This window comes from Mus caroli, chromosome 17, assembly GCF_900094665.2.
Source record: "Mus caroli chromosome 17, CAROLI_EIJ_v1.1, whole genome shotgun sequence".
NCBI lineage: Eukaryota > Metazoa > Chordata > Mammalia > Rodentia > Muridae > Mus > Mus caroli.
The window spans coordinates 11,974,041-11,982,391 of NC_034586.1; positions in this window are offsets into that span (position 1 = coordinate 11,974,041).

Here is an 8,351-nt window from a genome sequence, read left to right on the forward strand (position 1 = left end):
CATATGTATCAAAAGATGGCCTAGTCGGCCATCACTGGAAAGAGAGGCCCATTGGACTTGCAAACTTTATATGCCCCAGTACAGGGGAACACCAGCGCCCAAAAGTGGGAATGGGTAGGTAGGGGTGTTGGGGGGGGGAGGGTATGGGTGACTTTTGGGATAGCATTGGAAATGTAAATGAGGAAAATACCTAATAAAAATAATAATAGAAAAATAATAAATTAAAAAATATTTTACCTCATATGTACAATTTTTGTCTTTTATGAGGCATTGAGACAATTTCAATTTATAGGAGACTAAGCACAAGACCATTGATCACATAGATTTTGTGATCGTTTTCAATTAACTTTTATGTGGGTGTCTTACTAATAAGATTGATAAGCAAGGCAGGAAAACAGACCTTCAAAACACAGCTCAAGTGGGGGAGGTAATAAATTGAATACATTGTTTAATTCAGTCTTAGTGCTATACTTTAAAGATGATTCTATCCTAATAAGTCCTAACCATTTATAAAGACTTTAGAGACAACATATTTATACACGTATTACAATGGTGGCCCTTGGATGATTGAGGAGCAGTGATTATTGAATTTGAAAATAGTTTGACGAAGATAAGAACTTTGCTTATACCAATGAAGACAAAGAACCAAGAACAGGGAAATGGAGTCAATAGACAGTGCTCTCTTCTCACCTTTAATTTAAAGGTTGTATAGCAGAAAAATAGACATAAGAGTTAAGGGGAGTCCTATGCACACTAAGTAACCAGGCTATAAGGGAGGCAGAGGTATGTTGAGAAGGGGGGGGGGTGAAATTCCTACAACTCAATTGCAGTAGGAAAAGCATAATCTTTAGAAACAGTGATGAAAGGGCTCATGGATACTTGTGTGAGAATGAGGTTTTAGTGGATTCCTCAAGGAATAAATTTAGGATGAACAGAGAGGTACAAGCAGACTACTACAGGGATGCTAATGAGACTGAAGCAATTGTAATGGGGCAAGAAGTATGAGAGTGAAAATCTGCTACCTGAGTCCCAGCCCTGCGTGGCTATCGGGATCCCAGATAGAGTTTGTAGGTATCTGTGGCTGACAGGAAGGGCTGGGAGAAAGGTGGATGACTGGATCCTCTGTGAGATTTGTTCCAGTTCACCAGGATAGGAGCTTGAGTAGGGGGTGGAGGGCAGGCCCCTGAAAGCAGTCTCTTTCAGGGGTAGGGATGGGAGGCTGGAGAATTGTAGTGGTGGACAATGGGCGAAGATTTCACATCTCGTTTTCTGGCTGGTGTGACCACTGGGTTCCCAGGTAGAGAGTGTTGATAGACATATGCAGCTGAAACAAAGGGACAGGAGGAAGGAAGAATGTTTAAGCCACTACATAGTTCAGCAGAGTTTCAGTGAATGGTGGTAGGGTGGGAAAACATGACTGCAGGCAGTTTGCTATATGGCTGTGAAGGGATGAGCCAGGGAATTACAATGCTGGAGAGGAGGAAGAATGAAAGTGTTCTACCTACCTGATTCCAGGAGTGTGGAGACTCATATCTTGCAGTCATATGTGGCTCAGAGTGAAGTGACTTTCATTCCTAAAGAATAAGTAAATGTTTATCAGATCCACAGATAGATTCATGCTGATAGCAATATCAATGTATATGGCAAAGAAACAATTAGAAATGCCCAGGTCTCATGGTTAAAGGGTTTAAAATTTGATATTTTGAGGGAACGCACCAGAATTATAAAATTTAGAGCTGAAAGTGTCCTTACTGAAAACTGAACAGGAAAACTCAAGTCGAATTCTAAGATAGTATGAATGTGGCATGATCCTGAAATGAGAGTATTTCTATCACACGTGCTTGGAGCTAACAGACACATTGCACTGGTAAGTGAAAAAAGATATTTATAAGGGAAGAAATGCAGTTTACACTTCAGCTGGAATCATACATTGTATGTAAGTCCACACAGGAGGGGAAAAACAGATATTCACAGACAAAAAGTAAGAAGACTCAAGAACTTAAATCTAAGAATGACTTTGAAAAAATTAGGCCTAAAGGCAGTTACCGTACCATCTTTGTGCTCCTTCTATAAGGGTGGGGGGAGAAAAAAAAGAGCTATAATGGGGACAATAATGCTGGCTAAGTTAACAAAGGAAAAATAACGTGACAATCAAATTCTCATTATTAAACTGATCTCGAACAGAAAGCTATGGAGTAACTCTGTAGAAGCAAGGTGTGGAGATTCACACCTGTGATCCCAGCAATTGGGAAACTGAGGCAGAAGGACTAATGCATACTGGAGAACACCCTGGGCCACACAATGAGACACTTTCTCAGGAAAGAAAAGAAAAAGAAGCCAAACATTAATTGGAAACTAATGCAAACAGCTGCAACAAATTGAGAGTCACAGTACCCACATTTTCAACAAAGAGAAGAATAAGACCTTTAACTCAACATACCAATGCCTGCTTCTCCACCCTGGCATTCCCCTACACTGGGGCATCAGGCCTTCTTCATAGGACCAAGGGCCTCTCCTCCCATTGATGCTTAAAAATGCCATCCTTTGCTAAATATGCAGCTGGAGCCATAGGTCCTTCCATGGTTGGTGGTTTAGTCCCTGGGAGTTCTGAGGGGTATGGTTGGTTGATATTGTTGTTCTTCCTATTGGGGTTGCAAACCCCTTCAGCTCCTTCAGTCCTTCTTCTAACTCCTCTACTGGGGACCCATGCTCAGTCCAATGGTTGGCTGCAAGCATCCACCTCTGTATTTGTCAGGCTCTGGCAGAGCCTCTCAGGAGACAGCTATATCATGCTCCTGTCTGCAATCACTTCTTTGGCATCCACAATAATGTCTGGGTTTGGTGACTGTATATGGGATGGATCCCCAGGTGGGGCAGTCTCTGGATGGCCTTTCCTTCAATCTATGCTCCACACTTTGTCTCCATATTTCCTCCTGGGAATATTTTGTCCCACCTTCTAAGAAGGACAAAAGCATACATACTTTGGTCTTCTTGAGTTTCATGTGGTCTGTGACTTGTATCTTGGGTATTCCTAGCTTTTGGGCTAATATCCACTTATCAGTGAGTGCATACCATAAGTGTTCTTTTGGGATTGTTTTACCTCACACGGGATATTTTCTAGTTCCATCCATTTGCCTAAGAATTTCATGAAGTCGTTTTTAATAGCTTGCGAAGATTATATGCCCCAGTACAGGGGAATATCAGACCCAGGAAGTGGGAGTGGGTGGGTTGGGAGCAGGGCGTGTGTGTGGGGGGAGGGTATAGGGGACTTTCCGGATAGCTTTTGAAATATAAATGAAGAAAATATCTATTAAAACCGCATATGCAGCAATAAAAAGAAAAGCTGAGTAGTACTCCATTGTGTAAATGTACATTTTTTGTATCCTGTCCTCTGTTGAAGGACATCTGCATCCTTTCCAGCTTCTGGCTATTATAAATAAGACTGCTATGAACATAGTGGAGCATGTGTCCTTGCTATATGTTGGAGAATCTTTTGGGTATATGCCCAGAGGTAGTATAGCTGGTTCTTCATGTAGTACTATGTCCAATTTCCTGAGGAACCTACAGACTGACTTCCAGAGTGGTTGTACAAGTTTGCAATCCCACCAGCAATGGAGGAGTGTTCCTCTTTCTCCACATCCTCTCCAGCATCTGCAGTCACCTGAATTTTTTATCTTAGCCATTCTGACTGATGTGAGGTGGAATCTCAGGGTTGTTTTGATTTGCATTTTCCTGATGATTAAGGATGTTGAACATTTCTTTAGGTGCTTCTCAGCCATTCTGCATTTCTCAGTTGAGAATTCTTTGTTTAGCTCTGTACCCCATTTTTAATAGGGTTATTTGGTTCTCTGGAGTCTAACTTCTTTAGTTCTTTGTATATTTTGGACATATTATTCCTCTATTGGATATAGGATTGGTAACAATCTTTACCCAATCCTTTGGCTGCTATTTTTTTCCTGTTGATAATTTCCTTTGCCTTTCAGAAGATTTGCAGTTTTATAAGGTCCCATTTGTCTATTTTTGATATTAGAGTATACACCTTTGGTGTTGTGTTTAGGAAAATTTCCCCTCTGTCCATGTGTTCAATGCTCTTCTCTAATTTCTCTTCTATTAGTTTCAGCATTTCAGGTTTTATGTGGAGGTCCTTGATAGACTTGAACTTGAGCTTTGTACACGTAGATAAGAATGGATCAATTTGCATTCTTCTAGATCCTGTTTTTTTATGTTGAATGTAAATTTACAATATGGTGGTGTTCTTTAGAAGTATACAGAGACAAGATTCCTCATAATAAAGTCAATTTGAGAAGAATTCTAAGAATTAGTGTGTTCAATAGCTGTAAATATGTAAATTGTGCACATACCTCAGCTTCATAACTCCACCGCTAAAGTAAATGAGAGACATTTATATGGACAACCATCAAAGCATCATTTATCACATCAAAATCCTGCAACCCAAAAACTGTCATTTGGGAAGACATTGGTTGGCTAAATAATGCTTCACTGACATTAAGAATACTACATACTCACTAAAATAAATGAAAGTAGATATTGGTTGTGACAATCTGCAAAAAAAGTTGTATATATTGCAGTATACTATTTTAAACAATTCATGTTCCTCACTTTGTACTTTTGTAAAAGGAATGAGCCCTTATAAATTCTTAAATATACAGAATATATGAAATGATACAGAAACTAACAAGGTATGTTTGCTGTTGAAAGATAGAATGAGAATTTGAAAGGAGACCCTTTCATAGCTTCTATGATATTTACATTTTAGTTTTATGCAGTTAGGTTTTTCCACTCCATGATTTCAATCAAGCATTTGATTTCTACTCCCTGTACTTGGTCTACATTTAGTTTACAATGAAAACCTTAGATGAACCACATCTACTTAAGTCCTACCACACTTAAGGGAATTTCATTTAAATTCAGTATCTCCAATCCCAAATTTTTAACAAAATATATTACAAATAAACTTCTTGTACTACTGTGTAGTACATAATAATCCAATAAACAATTCTATTGCTACTCTGTCCTTATCGATTGCAAGGTTGGTTTTATAACTCTTGTGATTTTTGACTACCATATTGCCACACACATAAAGTTTAAAAATCTTGATAGCTCATGATAAAAATTAACTAGTAGTTTTAAGATTTTACAACACCTTTGAAGATACATAAATGCTTTTAAATTCTTCTTGCTCCTGGTTCACATTCCAGCAAAATTTCCTGGCTTAGAAGGAATCATTGAAGATTATGAATCAATGAGAGTGATGTGAACTTGTGTTTACAATTTGAGTCTAGAAACAGCAGCAACTTTAAAATTATACCAATGTTTACTTCTGTGAAATATCAGGAACAGCCCTTCTGTAGAACTGTTTTTTAAACAAACAAACAAACAAACAAACAAACAAACAAACATAATAAAAGACCAAAAAACCTTTGCTTTATGTAGTAAGATAATTTATGGTCCAGAATTCTGTGGAGCAGATTCCCTGTATTTGAGTGTGAACTCTTCCAGTAAAAAAGGTAGATTTCTCCAGGCAGTGGTGGCACACACCTTTAATCCCAGCAGTTGGGAGGCAGAGGCAGGCAGATTTCTGAGTTTGAGGCCAGCCTGGTCTACAGAGTGAGTTCCAGGACAGCCAGGGCTACACAGAGAAACTTTGTTTCAAAAAAAAAAAAAGTAGATTTTGGTGAATTCTCCACAGTATTATTTACAAAGGTTCACAAAGGCTAATCCTTTCGTACTTTAAACATTTCGAATGTTTAATTTGGATAACAACTCTTCTTAAGTATGGTATTTTGATAATCTTGATAATCTCTTATTCACTCAATTTTGAGTGTTTCTATTTTTAGACACTGAATGGTTACTTACTAAGGTGACACATTTTAAACCCCCCCACACACATACACACACAATTATCCTGCTACTACTTCTGAAGAGTCTGAAGAGTATATCTTATATTTTGTCAGATTTTAGCATTAGAAAGTGTTATAAATTTTAGTGTGATATTTTCATAAAATATTTTTTTAGTATTTGAAAAGCAAGTCCACAAAAATCATATTTAATATGAAAAAAATTAATGTTACCAACAACAACTTCAGTTTTTGTATTTTGCTTTGCAATATAAGAATTTTAAATCCTTCTTTGACAGTGCTGTTTCAGTAGATGTGCTGAGACATAAGTGATTTGTCTTACAAAGGTTTTGATATTTTAATAGTATGGTTTTCCCAAGCCTGACGATGCTTCGTGCATCCTCAGTATTGAAATACTAATAAACACCAAGAGTTTAATGCAACATTTCATTATAACACACATCAAGCATCATGACCATGCCTATCGAGAAAAGATAATGTAGGTTCTGATAATACAAAAGTATCCATCAAGCATCTAATATATGTCTGTTATTGAATGATGGAACAATAAAAAGAGATAAGGCAGGCTTGACTTCCCCAATTTGTCAGAAAGGCAAAGACATATGCTTAGCTGACTGCAGTTGTGTGAGGATATGATTGCTGCTGCTTCAAAGACCCTTTATAATAGAGGAGAGTGGGCTTCTTTGAATTGTGCCTCTGACTGCAATTGCAAGTAGTAATACTAAACATTCACTAAGAGCCTGAAGGATGATTGCAAATGACAACTAACAAATGCAACAAAGGCTAGGCTGGAGAAAAGACAGAGAAAATTAAAATGCATATGCTTCCTCCTGGGGATAGCTAAGTAAAATAAAACACAGGAACAGAGATTATCCTGTCAATTTACGTAGAACTAGTTGGATATGCATGCTGGACTCTGACCATGTGTTATTTAACTCTCTGTGGTAGGTATTGGATAATTCTTGCAGTTGTATGGAAAATAAAAGTCAGGAATCAGATTTGGGAAGTCTTTTCTATCTAGTGACAAAGACTGTTCTCATTTGAGAGACAGAGAACATCTGACTGATTACAGAAGTGAGAAGACAGAGCACCATCAGCCTGAATTTCTACGACAAACAAGTATGAGCTTATGAAGTCACTTAATGGCAGTATAGGTAAGAGCTGTAAGAATGTGGTAACCTCTGACAGAGTTTGAGATTTCTAAGAGCAATATAATTGTGCAGTCAGGAAGAAACCTAGAATTCAGGAAGGTGGCTTTAACTGATGAGGCTCATCTGGGGGACTGAGAGTTGGGTGAGAACAGAAGCTAAGCACTGATTGAGCTGAGGTAGAATCTCCCATTAGATGGAATATGCACTAGGAAGCAGGGTTTAATCATTCTGTAAGCATTGCTCAGCAGTATATATTTTTCTATATACAAGGCCCTATGTATCTTGCTCCTCAGCTTCATCCTCATTCTTCTTAACCATTCATTCAGTTGGCAGTTGCTAGTGATTTTATCTTACAAACATTTCTAAGTCCTCTCCCCTTCATTGCCACTACACATAAGCAAGCAATACTCATTTACCACTTGGATAAGGGAAGAGCTTTAAAAATATGGATATTGCTCTGACATATACAAATGTTTAAATGTTTATACCAATTGGTTATTATCTGTGCTCTTGTTGTTTGTGGTTTTTGCATTTCTTGGTCAAGGGACATACTATTAAACATATTACCATTGTACAGTTGAGTGTCTCTCTTCATGCATGGAGACATTCTCATGGGTGACCATTGTCATACCTGTAAATCAGCACATATTTTATCATCTAATAGAGTTTCCATAATTGATTGCATTTGTGTTTTAATTGTTTATTTGTAAAACTGATTATTTAAAGAGATATGCCTAGACTCTTGATAATAAGTTTGCAGATATAACCATCATGCTCAGTTGTTGGTACTGGGATTGCAAAAGGGCTCAGTAGGTAAAAGTGCTTCCTGTCAGATCTGACTGTCTATGTTTGATGCATTGGATCCAAATGGTAGAAAGACAAAACCTCCATATGTGCTTCATGGCACATAGATAAATAGATAGATAGATAGATAGATAGATAGATAGATAGATAGATAGATAGATAGAAAACTCTAATAGTTTGTGCTTCTTTAGCTGGGCATTTCCATCATTAATGCAAAGAATATGAATGGCTGACTTTCTGGTGAATTAGCCAAAATAAATACCTATACTGAAACTTAGGCATACTTAGAATCAAAACCAATTCTCATCTGCCTGCTAAGCTTTCCCTCACTGTCCCTGAGACCAGCAGAGTGGTCATCAAAGTAAATGGTGAGAAGCTGGAAGAAATCCCACTAAAATCAGGGACTAGACAAGGCTGTCTACTCTCTCCCTACCTATTCAACATTGTACTTGAAGTCCTAGCCAGAGCAATTAGATAACAAAAGGAGATCAAGGGGATACAAATTGGAAAGGAAGAA